Source organism: Vombatus ursinus, unplaced genomic scaffold (assembly GCF_900497805.2).
Source record: "Vombatus ursinus unplaced genomic scaffold, bare-nosed wombat genome assembly UNPS02007408.1, whole genome shotgun sequence".
Classification (NCBI taxonomy): domain Eukaryota; kingdom Metazoa; phylum Chordata; class Mammalia; order Diprotodontia; family Vombatidae; genus Vombatus; species Vombatus ursinus.
Genome location: NW_020947186.1, coordinates 1,334,851 through 1,342,264, shown reverse-complemented (window position 1 = coordinate 1,342,264; position 7,414 = coordinate 1,334,851). Strand labels below are relative to the sequence as shown.

General features: G+C 37.6%; 1 pseudogene; it reads right to left on the bottom strand.

The window, feature by feature from the left end:
• Positions 1-1,333: 1,333 nt before the first annotated feature.
• Positions 1,334-6,682, bottom strand: LOC114033791 (annotated as a pseudogene).
• Positions 6,683-7,414: the final 732 nt, after the last annotated feature.

Genomic DNA, 7,414 nt, shown 5'->3' with positions numbered 1-7,414 from the left:
ACTTTTTAAAATCATATACTGAGGTCTTTCCCTATCTTTCTTATGAACTACCCAATAATTAATAAGAATCCTAGACATACGTTTTGCATTTTACTTATATAAAAAGTAAATGGTCTGTCCTTATTGAATCCTTTGTAATCAGTCTGTAGTATGTACTTTATTTTTCTCTTGGCTCTGATATGTCAAATCTTCTAGTAAGTTCAGGTCTTTTTTTTTAAAACAAAATCTTGAAAGTCTGACAGTTGATCAAATGTTCATGTTGTTTCATTCAGGATTATGCTTAACTTTGGTGAGTATGATATTTTTGGCCAGAGTCCCATTTCTTTTGCTCTTTTATATATAGTATTGCAGGACCTACAGTCCTTTAATATCTCTGCTGCTAGGTCTTATGTAATTCTAATTGTGCCATCATCATATTTTTTTCTTGTTGCTTTTAATATTTTATCCTTGAGCTGGGGGTTTCAGGATTTGACTATAATATTCCTATGAGTTTTCCTCATATGATGTCTTGCAAGTGGTGATCAATGGATATTTTTTTCTATTTCTACTTTCCCCCCACATTCTAATGCTTTTGGATAATTTTCTTTATTTTTTTTCCACTATTATATCAAGATTCTTTTTTTATCATAGCTTTCAGTTAATCTGATTATTTTTATATTTTCTCTTCTGATCTTTTCTCTAGATCTGTTGTTTTTCTTATGTTTCATTTTCTATTCTATTTTTCATTATTCATATTTTGTTTAATGATTCATATTTTGTTTAATTATTTCTTAATCTCTTATAATTTCACTGGCTTTGTCTTAACCAATTCTATTTTTTTTTGTGAGACAATTGGGATTAAGTGACTGCCCAGGGTCACACAGCTAGTAAGTGTCAAGTGTCTGAGGCTGGATTTGAACTCAGGTCCTCTTGGCTCCAAGGCCAGAGCTCTATCCACTGTGCAACCTAACTGCCCCCCAACCAATTCTAATTTTCAAAATGTCATTTTCTTCCTTAAGATTCTCTTTCTTGGGACAGAGCCAAGATAGCAGAGAAAAAGCAATGACTTGCTTGAACTCTCCCCCAAACCCCTCCATAAACCTGCAAAAATTGCTGTAAACAAATTCTAGAGCAACAGAAAACACAAAAAGACAGAGTGAAACAAATTTACAGGCCAAGACTACTGTTAATGGAAAAGGTCTGTTGCACAGGGCTGGGAGAGGGGCACGGTTCTGCATGGGCCACACAGGCAAAGATGGGGCCTCAGAAAACCTGGAGCAGGACTAAAGGGGACTGAATCAAAGGGAGCTATAGTGGTTCCCAGACTTCTCAACCCACAAATGCCAAAGACAACTTAGAACGTCAGCAGGAAAGGAGTGTTGGAACAGCCATGAGTGAAGAGCATGGTCCCAGCCCTAGTTTCAGTGCAGACATAGGGCGGCGGCTGTTTCCAGAGCTCCCAGCCCACATACAGAAGAAGGGTTGAGTGGCTGATTAGAGAGGGATTGCAGGGATCTCTTTACTGGTGCTGAGGAAGGATTGTCTGGTTTTGCCTGTGCTTGGATCTGAGTTGCAGTCTTAGGTGGGGGACCTGGGAAGAGTAGGAGCTCTAATTTGGTTGATCTTGTGGCAGAAGTGGAGAGGGAATCCTCCTCACAGTTCCAAGGCAGAAAATAGTGCTAGTGGTCACTCAGAGACCAGAGCACAGGCCAGGAAAGTAATAAACACCTCACCTTTGATCATACCATCTTGGAAGAACTGAATATTTATAGGTTCCTAGAAGTTTCTCTGAAAACAGCTGCACAGAACCCCCAAAACTTGGCACAGTACATTATCCACACTGGAAGCAGGCCTCTACTTTAATAAAGAGTTTAAAACTCAAGCAATTGAGTTTTACTCATGGGAACAGGAGTAAACAGCAACCAAAAACTCAGACCATAGAATCTTACTTTGGTGACAAAAAGATTGAAACATATAACCAGAAGAAGATAACAAAGTCAAATATTCAAAGCTTCCAAAAAAAATTTGAATTGGTCTCAGATAATGGAAGAGATCAAAAACAATTTTGGGGAGCAAGTAAGAGAAGTAGAGGAAAACTGGGAAGAGAAATGAGAGTGATGCAAAAAAATCATGAAAAACAAGTCAATAGCTTGCTAAAGGAGACCCAAAACAATACTGAAGAAAATAATACCTTAAAAAATAGACCAACCCAAATGGCAAAAGAGGTCCAAAAAAATCAATGAGGAGAAGAACGCCTTAAAAAATAGAATTGGTCAAATGGAAAAGGAAGTCCAAAAGCTCACTAAAGAAAATAAGTCCTTAAGAATTAGAATGGAGCAAATGGAAGCTAATGACTTTATGAGAAATCAAGACATTATAAAACAAAACCAAAAGGATGAAAAAATAGAAGACAATGTGAAATATCTCACTGGAAAAACAACTGACCTGGAAAATAGATGCAGGAGGGAGAACTTAAAAATTATTAAACTACCTGAAAGCCATGATCACAAAAAGAGCCTAGGCATAATTTTTCAAGAAATTGTCAAGGAAAACTGCCCTGATATTCTAGAACCAGAGGGTAAAATAGAAATGGAGAGAACCCACTGATCAACTCCTGAAAGAGATCCCCAAAGGAAAACTCTTAGGAATAGTATACCCAAATTCCAGAGTTCTCAAGTCAAGGAGAAAATATTGCGAGCAGCCAGAAAGAAACAATTTAAGTATTATGGAAACACAATTAGGATAACACAAGATTTAGCAGCATCTGTATTAAGGGACCAGAGAGCTTAGAATATGATATTCTGGAGGCCAAAGGAACTAGGATTACAACCAAGAATCACCTACCCAGCCAAAATGAGTATAATCTTTCAGGGGAAAAAATGGATTTTCAGTGAAATAGAGGACTTTCAAGCATTCTTAATGAAAAGACCAGAGCTGAATAGAAAAATCAACTTTCAAATACATGACTCAAAAGAAGCATGAAAAGATAAATAGGAAAGAGAAGTCATAAGAAACTTATTAAAGTTGAACTGTTTACATTCCTATATGGAGATGATATTTGTAACTCATGAGACCTTTCTCAGTATTAGGGTAGTAGGAGGAAATATATACATATAGACAGAGGGCACAGGATGAGTTGAAGATGAAAGGATGATATCTAAAAAAATAAAATTAAGGGGTGAGAGAGGATTGTACAGAGAGAAGGAGAAAGGGAGAGGTAGAATGGGGTAAATTATCTCATGTAAAAGGGGGGAAAAGCATTCACTGTACAGGGGGCACGTGAGGGGGAATGAATGAATCTTACTCTCATTTGATTTGGCTTAAGAAGGGAATAACATGCACACTGAATAGGGTATGGAAATCTATCTTACCCTACAGGAAAATAAGGGTGAAGGGGATAAGAAAGGGGGAAATGATAGAAGGAAGGGCAGATTGGGGGAAGGGGTAATCAGAAGCAAACACTTTTGAGGAGGGACAAGGTCAAAGGAGAGAATAGAATAAATGGGGGTGGGATAGGATGAAGGGAAATATAGTTAGTTTTTCACAACATGGCTATTATGGAAGTGTTTTGCATGACTACACATGTATAACTGGATTTGCTCACCTTCTCAATAAGGATGGGTGGGGAGGGAGGAAGGGAGAGAATTTGGAACCCAAAGTTTTAAAAACAAATGTTAAAAATTGTTTTTATATACAATTGGGAAATAAATTATACAGGAAATGGGATATAGAAATCTATCCTGCCCTACAGGAAAATAGAAAAGGGAGGTGATAAGAGAAGGGGAAGTGATAGAAGGGAGGGCAGATCAGGGAAAAAGGGTTTTCAGAATGCATGCTATCTTGGGGTGAGGTGAGGGGAAAGATGGGGAGAAAAAATGGAAATCAGGATCTTGTGGAAGTGAATGTTGAAAACTCAAAAAAATAAATTTAAAAAAAAATTCTGGCTCTCTTACTGATAGACTTTCCTTTCACAGTCTTTTTTGTTTTTCTTCAATTTTTCTTTCTTTTTTTTTAGTTTTTTCTCTGTCTCTCTCATTTGATATTTAAAGTCTTTTTTGAGTTCTTCTATGAATTCTTTTTGAACAGGTTGGACAATTTGACATTACTCTTTGAGGTAGAAGGGGATTTCTTAGCTTCAATATCCTCCTGTGAACATGAACCACAGTCTTCTCTATTCCCATAATAGCTTTCTATGGTTGGATTATTTCTCCTTTTCCTTTGTATTTTTTGTAGTAATAGCTTAATTTTTGTAATCATCTCTAGCCCTGGGACATGGTTGCTGCCTTGGTAAGAGGGGATGGGGGAGAGGAGGGAAGGGAGGAGAGAAGAAAATTGGAATGCAAAATCTTATAACAGTGAATGTTGAAAACTATCTTTATAAATAACTGAAAAAAATAAAATTTTATTAAGTGGAAAATATATAAATAACTGAGTCACATATATATGAATACAAGTCATTTCCCAACTGTTAAATGGTCAAAAGATATGAACAGGATGTTTCTAGATGAAGAAATTAAAGCTTTCTATAGTCATATGAGAAAATGCCCCAAATCACTATTGATTAGAGAAATACAATTTTAAAAAATTTTGAGGTACCACCACACACCCATCAGAATGACTAATGTGACAGTAAAGGAAAATGATAAATGTTGGCGATGTGAGCAAATTGAGACACAAATGCATTGTGGTGGAGCTGCAAAGCACATGATTTTCCCTTTTTTTCTTTTTTGTCAATTTTCTTTTTTTTAGTATTAACTATTTGAAAATAATAAATTCTATAAAAATTGCAAAAAAGGTTAAAAAAAGGGTTTAAGAGTTTGTGGGAAAAAATGATGGAGGAGGAATCTGTGGGGGTGGAGAAAGTTCATCTCATTTTAGTGTGTTCCTGAGAATCTGGGGCTAGAGCTGGGGTACTTAACCATTTTTATGTCCAACTCCTTTGGCAGTCTGGTGAAACTTATGGCTCCCTTTTCAAAATGTTTGTTGCCTATGAGGTGAGTGAAAATAAAACTTCAGAATTATCTTAAGGATAGAGGATACAAACCATTTTGGTAGAAGCACATTCCAGTGGGTGTTTCAGTTACTAAATCCTGCGAGTGTGGAGAAGACAGCTCATTTCATCACAAATGTCAACCCATCAACAACTATTTGTGACCACCCACTTTCCTGACATCCTTCCATCATGCTCCCACACCTTACCAGGAACACATACCTAAGTGAATGTGCACACACTTTTCCAAATGGCAGAAACACATATAGCAGTTTCAAGAAACCATCATGGCTCTAAGCAATGCCTTTAGTCTTGGAAGGCAGTATGGCACAATGGAAGCATACCCATCACTTTGGAGTTCTGGATTTAAATCCTGTTTCTCACTTAACTATCTCTGACCTTAGTAAGTCTCTCTGTGGCCTTTAGTTTCCTCACCTATAAAACAAGGCGGCCTCTTCCTTCAGTTCTAAGTCTTTGATTCCAATGCTCCTAATATATTTTTTTTTATTCAGAACACTTTTCCCAGACAGCATTACCCTCTCTTTTAGAGAGACACTAAAGTGAGGGAAGGCATCTGGGTGGCTCAGTAGATATAAAGTAGTGCCTGGAATCAGGAAGACCTGAGCCCAAATTGGCTTCAGTCACTTAGTAGTTGTGTGACCAAATCACTTAAGTTCTGTTTGCCTTAATCCACTGTAGAAGGAAATGGCAAACCACTCCAGTATCTTTCCCACTGTGAGCATCTTTCAGTTCCAAGGTTTGATTCAACTTCAGGAGCAGTTCATAGAGGTGGCAACCTCAGATCTGGAGGGTAAAATATTCTCCATCCATTAGCTTCTTTTTAGCCTTGGGGGTGTTGTGGGCAATGCACACTTATTGCTCTCAGAAGATGGCTGGTTTGTGACCTCCCTTCTTGCGAAAATTTTCCTCTTCAGTCCTTTGGTCTCTTCCAAGACAGGCAAATAAATGTACTTCAAAGCTTCAATGTTGAATTAGCTGACTGCTGGAGTCATCCAGGGTTATGATGGTGAGGATTGGGCGCCAGTTCATGCCCCCCATGCAGCAACTGTTGCACATATAAATGTAATGAATTGTAGTACAATCAGAGCCAACATCCAGGGACTCCTAAGGGATGGACGCACTCTGTCACATGGTGGTGGCATCATTGAGGTATTCAGCCTGTAGGTTTCCTTCCACCTGGTTCAGGTGCTGTGGAAGTGCCAGGGCATCCATGTGCTCAGTGCATCATTCATTATGGGGACAGCGCTTAACCACCTCGGTCATGTGTTCTGACTTCTTATAAATAGCAGCAGCTTGGAATCTGGCAACAGCAGGTGTTGGTGAGGCGACTCAGAGCTAGACAGGGCAGGTTTTAGCCAGCTGGCAAAATAGCTCGTTCAGCTCAGAGGAGCACTGTGTGCAGGTGACAGACTTGGCTGTTCCAGAGTGTAGAAAACCAAGCCTGAAGCCATACTCCCCAAGATAGTCCTTTTGGGATAGAAATGATATGGTCAGGTTAACTGGGGGTACAGACATCTGAACTCCAGGATTTTCTTCCACATTTCCCAGCCAGCTCATATTGTCTGGTGAAGAAAATTGTATATCATCTATATTCAATAAATCATCTAGCATACTGTTCCATTGTAAATTCCACATATCTGAGGAGGTTTCCTAGCTCAGAGGGGGTTTCAGGTCTGACAGTGATTCCTCCATAGTAGGCCTCAGGAAGGCAGTTTTGGGCACCAACCTGTGCATACGCAACTCTTTTTTGTCACTTTTCACTTCTGTTTCTTCTTTCACAATATCACTAATGTGGAAATATGTTTACATGATTGCACATGTATAAGGTATATCAGATTGCCTACGATCTTGGGGAGGGGAAATTTGAGGGAGGAAATGAGGAAGAAGAAATTTGAAACTCAAAATCTTATAAAAATGAGTGTTGAAAACTAGTTTATATGTAATTGGAAAAAATAAAATACTTTTTACAAAAAAAAAGAAAGAAAGAATGAAATGGAATAAGAGAAACCATTACATATAATTTTGGACAATACCCATCATTCAAACTAATAAGTAGTCAAAATGGTTCTACACATAAATACACACACATACATACAAACACACACAGCTAGCTTAATAGAACAATAGGTTTAGATAATCTAACAAAAAACAACAACAACAAATTGATTGCCCCATAAATGGTATCATAAAGGGAAATGAAACTATCATGCAGATTTACAAGAGAATTCTACTAAACATTGAAAAAAATTTTCATAACTTTTTCCCCAAAAATATGAAAGGAAACTCTTTCCAAACTTTTTTTCTAAATATGATTTTGATTCCTAAGATCAGGAGTGAGAGAAAAGGAAAATTATAGGCAATATTTCATTCCCTAATAAGCATACCCAATACATAAATAAATCAGTTGATAAATAAAAACATAAA